Here is a 6,929-nt window from a genome sequence, read left to right as displayed (position 1 = left end):
TTCTGCTGTCCCTACTTACTAACTCAAGAACTTCCCATCACAGCCTTTCATTTCATGACAGTTAAATCACCTGGCTCACTATCTCAAACTTCTTATGCATTCTTAGCTACAATATCCACACAGAAGATTCATCCAACCCACGGCATTGCAGTTCCTTGGTGTCCCTTCCAATAGTATTGTTCTCTACCTTTACCCACAACCCTGCTTTTGGTCATATCCCAGATATTGACATCAGTAATATTACCACTTCTATATTATTATTATCTAACAACTACTTATCTTCTTTCCAGTTCACTACTTCCAATACTAATGATCCAACAATCCTTTGAACTACCAGGGATCTCTAGTCAATTCATTGTACCATTTCTTCCCTGTGTCTTATCCCTCTCACTTACATGTATCAATGATTTACTTATACTCCATGATTCACTGTTATACCTCCTTGCATATACCATAAAGTCACTTGACCCTTTCTTTTCCCATTGCTCTTGTCGTATGAAACCCAGCCTGGTAAAATCCATCCCTGTTCCTACACAAAGCTGCACTTGTACAAAAACACATATGCACTCTGATTATTTTTATATTATTAATTTAATATTATGTTTTATTATAATATAAACTATTATAGTAATAGAATATACATTATAGAGTATTAATTTCTATTTATAACTGTGATTCTGAAGTAGATCCTTAACACTTCCTACATCTCCAAACTCTTATCTTCAGTTAATTCCTTTCCCCATTCTCTGAGGCTTTTCATACCATCCCTTCACTCAAACACCTTCCCTTCTTCATTCTACTAATAAAGTTGCTTCTAATTTCAATGAAAAAATAAAAGCAATCAGAAAAGGACTTCATCTTTCCATCACCATGTTCACCAATATACATGTATCTGTAGCAATATAATCTGCGTTCTACATGTCCCTAGTCTCAACTTTAAATTCTGTCCTGGACTCTCTTGCTCCCCTAAGTGCTTTGCGCTTACAGTAATCTCCTATCTACTACACAGTTGTCATTAGCATGCCAACATGTTGTAATATCACCTGTCTTTAAAAAAAAAAACTTCCCATGACCCCATATGACATTACTTCCGATCACTTACTCAAATTATGGGTTCTTCTTTATGATAAACATTTTTAAAGATTTGTCTCCACTCATTACATCCAAATTCTCTTAGTTATTCTTGGACCTACTCTCATCCAGTCTATGGAAATCACTCTCATCAAAAGCATCAAACACCTCCATATTACCCAGTCAGAAGATCAACTCTGTCTTCACTTCTCTCAGTTTCTCATTAGCATTTCACAAAGTTAATCACTCATTCCTTGAAGTGCTTCTTTTTGGCTTCCAGTACATGGGTCTATTCTTGTTTTTCTCCTCTGTGCTGGCCACTTCTCAGCTTCTTTGCTCCTATCCTTCTATTCTTCTTGATTTATTAAAGGAGATTTCTTAGAGCTCAGTCTTTGAATCACTTGTCTGTGCTGTCCGCACTCACTCCTCAGAACCCAAGGGTTTAGATGATCTAACTTAGTGTGATGGCTGTAGAAATCAATTATGTGCTTTTGGTTGCTGCTAAAATCTCATAAATCTCTCCTCTGAATTCCAGATTGCTATATTCAAAAGTCTACTTTATGTATAATAGACATTCACTGTGTATATAATATATAGGTCTGGACTGCAAATTCACACCCACTAGCCTTGATTTCTCTCCTCCTTATGGGTCTTGTGGGCTTTCTTTCCTGATTGGTCTTTCAAGGAAGACACATGAATCACAGTGAGTCTGTAAGATGATCTATTAAGGTGCCCGAAAAAAATATTAGTACTTCTATTCTGGTAAAATGATATATAAATTAATCTTTCCTAAGATTTATATATAGATTGACACTGGTTTTACATAATCACTGGCCATGAAATGTCTGAGGAAAGAGGGTGTGCTAGACAGTGGCAGTCTCATTTTTCACCCCATTTCAGATTATGTAATTTATTGCATTGTATGTGGACACGATAAAGTGAATTCATCAATAATGTTTCATAGTTTTATTTCAACTAAATGTTACAAAATGAGACTGAAAAATTGGAAAAATTTCTAGTAAAAAACCTAAGGGTTTAAAATAAGGCTAAAACTGTACAACCTCAAAACAAAAAGTGAGGGCTGATACGTGTTCTGTTCTTAGCACCAGTTCTTCTAAGGCACATTCTAAGGTATAAATTGGCAGCATATAAGTACTTTTAACAAAAAAGAGAATTGGCTAAGAAGGTTCAAAATTACAAGAAGACCACTTGAAATGTGTTTATGTCTATTATTACTGAAGATGATCCTCACACCTTAATGTATATTTGGCCTCAAAATAGCTAACAGTTATGTGAAATCAGTTATAATTAGCAAGACAACATAGGAAAATATTATTTTTTATCTTTATCTCATTCTCTTCAATTTTTATTTTTTATGTTTTGTCATATTTATACTATGTTAACGTAATATATGGATACAAGTTATGAATAAATAAGCATACACAGAGGTGGACAACCTTTTTTAATTGGTGGGGTAAAAATAAATATGCTGAGCGATCATTGCTCCATAGGATAGCAATTAGCAGAGCTGCTTCTAAATCTTTTAGTGGAAAACATTAGAGCTACATAATCCTTTAAGAAGTTTCTTAAAGAAACAAGCTTTCTTGGGACAAACACCATATTCTGTCCTCTTGGGTTTTTCCTTTATAAAGTTGTAAAGTGGGGTCACGAGCGTTACATACTCAAGAGTCCCACACTATTTAAACATGCTTAGTAAGCACATACTATCTGTAGAGTGTGACAGGACAAGACACAGTCCAGAGGTTCCTCTGAGTTTCTAAATCAAGTATCAAGAACTCTTGGCAACAATCCTAAATTGTATTTGGCTGTCATCTTTCCCCACAGGGTGTGTGCTAACTATGCAAATCAAATTACAGAAAGAAATCTGTCATTGCTCAAATTAAAAATCTAGACATGCAAATTAATTTTAGTTAATCCCTGGGTTAAAACTGATTTCCAACAAAGGGCTATTTTCTTCTTCCTTCTCCTTCCCTTCTTATTTCTCAAAATGGGCAGATGACTCTGCCCATTTTAAAGAGGGACTGAGGCATAGAGAAATTAACTTGGTTAATTTTTTGTATGTTAAGGAGTAGAGGCAGAATTTTGCCCCTGGCAGTTTGGCCAAGGAACACCTGTTTGAATCACTTTGCTGTAATGCTATTCTAGCCCTCTTGTAATTCATTTGGAAAATAACAATTTTTTAAAATCTTTTTTAAATTTACTAAGACAATTTACATGCAACAAATGTATCCATTTAAAGTTACAGTTTGATAATTTTGACAAATGTACACATCCAAGTAACCAACAAACTAATCAAGATGGAGATATTTTTATCACTCTAAAATGTTCCCTCATCTCCCTTTTCATGAAATAGTAATTGAGTAATTGATTCTTTCATCATAAAATGTCCTTTTCTATCCCAGTAAGGTTCCTTGTCCTGGTCTACTTTGTCTCATGATAACACAACCACTTCCTTCTAATGCTTAGTATTTGCATGATATTTTTTCTTTCATTTATCTTGCAGCACATGTGACTTTATACCTTATGTAAAATTTCTTATAGATAGCATGTACTTGGGATGTACATGTATTTTTAATTATATTATCTTGCTCTTTGCTTTCTATTTGTCCAATGCCATATGTTCTTTGTTCATCTTTTCCCTCTATTCTTGCCCTCTTTCAGATGAATTGAAATTTTTTAGCATTTCATTTTTACAGCCACTTTTGGCTTAATAGCTATAATTTTTTATTTCATATTTGACTATAAAAATATGGCTGAAGAGTAATTTACATTAATTATAAATTGATCAATTGAACAGCTAGTTCTTTTATAAATTGTTCTTTTTGAAAACAGCAAACAGCTTAATTTGTTATAAAGTGATATTGAACTGGTTTCATTTAAGTTAAAGTCACTTCATTGTTATATTGTTATATTACATTGTTATATTATAGTGGCTAAATGGATATAATGAAAACTAAAAAATTCAAGAATTGAGAAATGGAAGTTTTTGAGGGATTAACATATAAGTGTAGCTTTTTCAATGTACTATGTGTTCCAAAATTGATGTGAACAGTAAATTGAGTCTATTGGGTATTTTCTTTGATGTCGACAAAGGCTCTTTTGTTAGCCATATTAAATACTTGAAAGAAAATAATGAATTGAGCATGTGTCACTATAACATTTTTAAATGAATGTGTTGTAGTGTGGGTAAAATTGCAATGTTTCCAGAATTTCTCCTCTGGCTTTAGTCTACCTGCATGTCAATAGGTGTTCCCAAGGGGTGGAGAGTGGTAGTCTGTCTCCATGTCAGTAGGTAATTACAAGGGCTTGTGAGGGTTTATCTGGATGGGAGAGGTTGGGTGGAGCTCTCTTCTGCTACGGCAGGGTCCAGAGAGAGACAGGACAACTGCTTGTAAGAAATAAGTGGTTTTCTTAAACTTTATTTCTCCCTTTGACTGATTTCTGTCTCAAAGGTATTTTGCCCCAGAATTTTACCCCCAGAGTTACATGTAGTTTTACAAATTATTAGTAAACAGCATTCATTAAGTAAATAATCAGATTTTAAAGAAAACTCATATTGAAACAAAATGTATGAGATTTCAGGTTAAATTTAGCTTTATTTACCTAAGGATATCCTGCATAGCTATTTAGTTTTTTTTTTATTCCCCAATTCTACCCTCACAAAAAGATAACAAATATTTTTTACCTCAAAAGCTTTACTTCAGTTGAATTGTTTTTGCTTGCCTTGAATTGGAATCCTCAGTGTAGGTGGGTCAGTGCATGAGGTATGAAGTGTGAGCATATGTCAAAGATTTCTTATGAAGTTAAATGTGAAAATGGACCAACATAAGGTAGAAGTACAAAGAATCCAAGGACGCTAGAGAAACAAGGAACCTAACTGATGATCCAGAGTAAAACCACAATTTCTAGAATATGATTCAAATGCTAAAGTGGTTAGATCATTTATCTAAGGATAAACATACAGATGGCCAGTGGAAGAAACCCTGTGTTGTGAGCACAGACAGGACAGTAATCTTTCAAAGTCAAAAGAAGAAAATCTCATAATAGGATTTTAATATAGGGCAGCCAAAGATTATTATATTAATTTAATATAATACTGAATTTGAACAGATTTAAGATTAAAAGTGCTAATCCCCGAGTTATGGAGTTTTGTCTCATTTTGTTTTTATTTTAATTATTTTTTTCACCCGAAAGCTGCCTCAAAGAGAGTAAAAGGATTGAGAGCACAGACTTATATGTAGAAAATAAACACATCACTGAAAGAAGTATCACACTTTCAAATAAATGGTACTAAAAACCTTATGGTCTCTAAATGGAAAGATTATGTATAACAATGATTTAAAAAGTCTGTGGTCAGCCATACTTATAACATTTTATGCATCTTTTCTTCTGATGAAATGTTTATTGGATTTTTTAAACTTATTTTTTATATTTATTTATTTGAATTATATTTTATTAAAAAATATTGCTAGAATTAGAGAGTGGGTTCTATTTTCACTCATATCAAATGATGTGGCAATTTCATCTACATACTGATGTTTAAAAATGTTTTCCCCAATTATGATTTTATCAGGTATCTTGTTTCAATTATTTTGATGTACTTTTTAATATCTGTAATTGTTGCAGGAATTGCAGGAACTACAATCAAGGAGTCAGGACATCAAGACATTTGGAGAGAAGCAGTTTATTAGTGCCGGCACTGACTCAGCGCATTCATATCCAAAGGCTGAGCCCTAAGTGCATTCGCTACAAGGTTAATGGGGAGTCAGCATCTGGGAGACGTTGCAGTGGGAGCTATTAGGTCACTATAGGTGTAACCAGGATGCTAGTTATATTTTAACCTGTCTCTGTAAAGGTTACCCGGATACCCTATTGTAAAATAATGGGCCTCCATGACTATGATCAACAAGATGTTCCATATCACTGGGCCCCCAGTGTTGTGGGGGCTGTACATTGTTACACTGTTTCAACCTCAAGCACCCTGTGATTCCTTTACACTCCTGAAGCCTCAACAAAAACTTTGTCTCCTTGACTTCCTACCACATAATTACTAGGCTGTATTTTCATTCTCTTTGCTGCCAGGCCGCTATGTCTGGGAAGGTATCTACCTGCAGACCAAGTGAAACCTCAGCCTGCTCCAGGGAGGGTTCTTGACTCTGAAGGAGAAAGATTCTCCAGCAGGTCAGACGAGGGTAGGCAAGGAAGGAATTCATTAGTCAAGAGCAGCAGGGAATGACAGCTGCCATGCAGGCAGCAGAGAACAGGAAAGTGCAGAGAGAAAGAGGGAAGGTCTTCAGCCTAGGGCAGATTCCCTTGCCAACTCTCAAAGACAGGGTCACCTGGTAGCCCCTACCACCCCAGGATTTGGGGGAGCCACGGAGTGTGGGATGGAGTGAGATTATGTTCTGCGAACTTCTTAAAGAAAGGAGATTTTAAGGCAGGCTACTAAGAGCAGATGGCACAGCTGTAGTTCTGTCCTGGTCACCCAGGCAATGGGACCTTGCAGGTCCAAATCTGAGCTCTCAGCAGCCTCTCCCTACTTATTAGGAGTAAAGCGGGGACGGAGTGATGACTTGGAAATAGAATAAAATAGCAAAGAGACAAAACACGATAATTTGAGCAGTGAGAAAACTTTATTTAAAAGTATGCACTTACAGAAAGGAAAAGTCCAGGCGTCCTCAGAGAAGAGGAGCGCTGAAAGGCTGGACATTCTGTCTTTTTAAGGCTTTCAAAAAAGGGCTAAACGTGGAGGGCTGTTGTTGGGCATAGGCTAGATTGTGGTCTCCTGATGTCTCTCCCTAGTGAAGATCACTGTCCTCATCCATAGTCAGTCCTCT

The sequence above is a fragment of the Manis pentadactyla genome, chromosome 12 (assembly GCF_030020395.1).
Source record: "Manis pentadactyla isolate mManPen7 chromosome 12, mManPen7.hap1, whole genome shotgun sequence".
In the NCBI taxonomy this organism is placed as follows: domain Eukaryota; kingdom Metazoa; phylum Chordata; class Mammalia; order Pholidota; family Manidae; genus Manis; species Manis pentadactyla.
The sequence above is the reverse complement of the archived record's forward strand: the minus strand, read 5'-3'. Positions refer to the sequence as shown.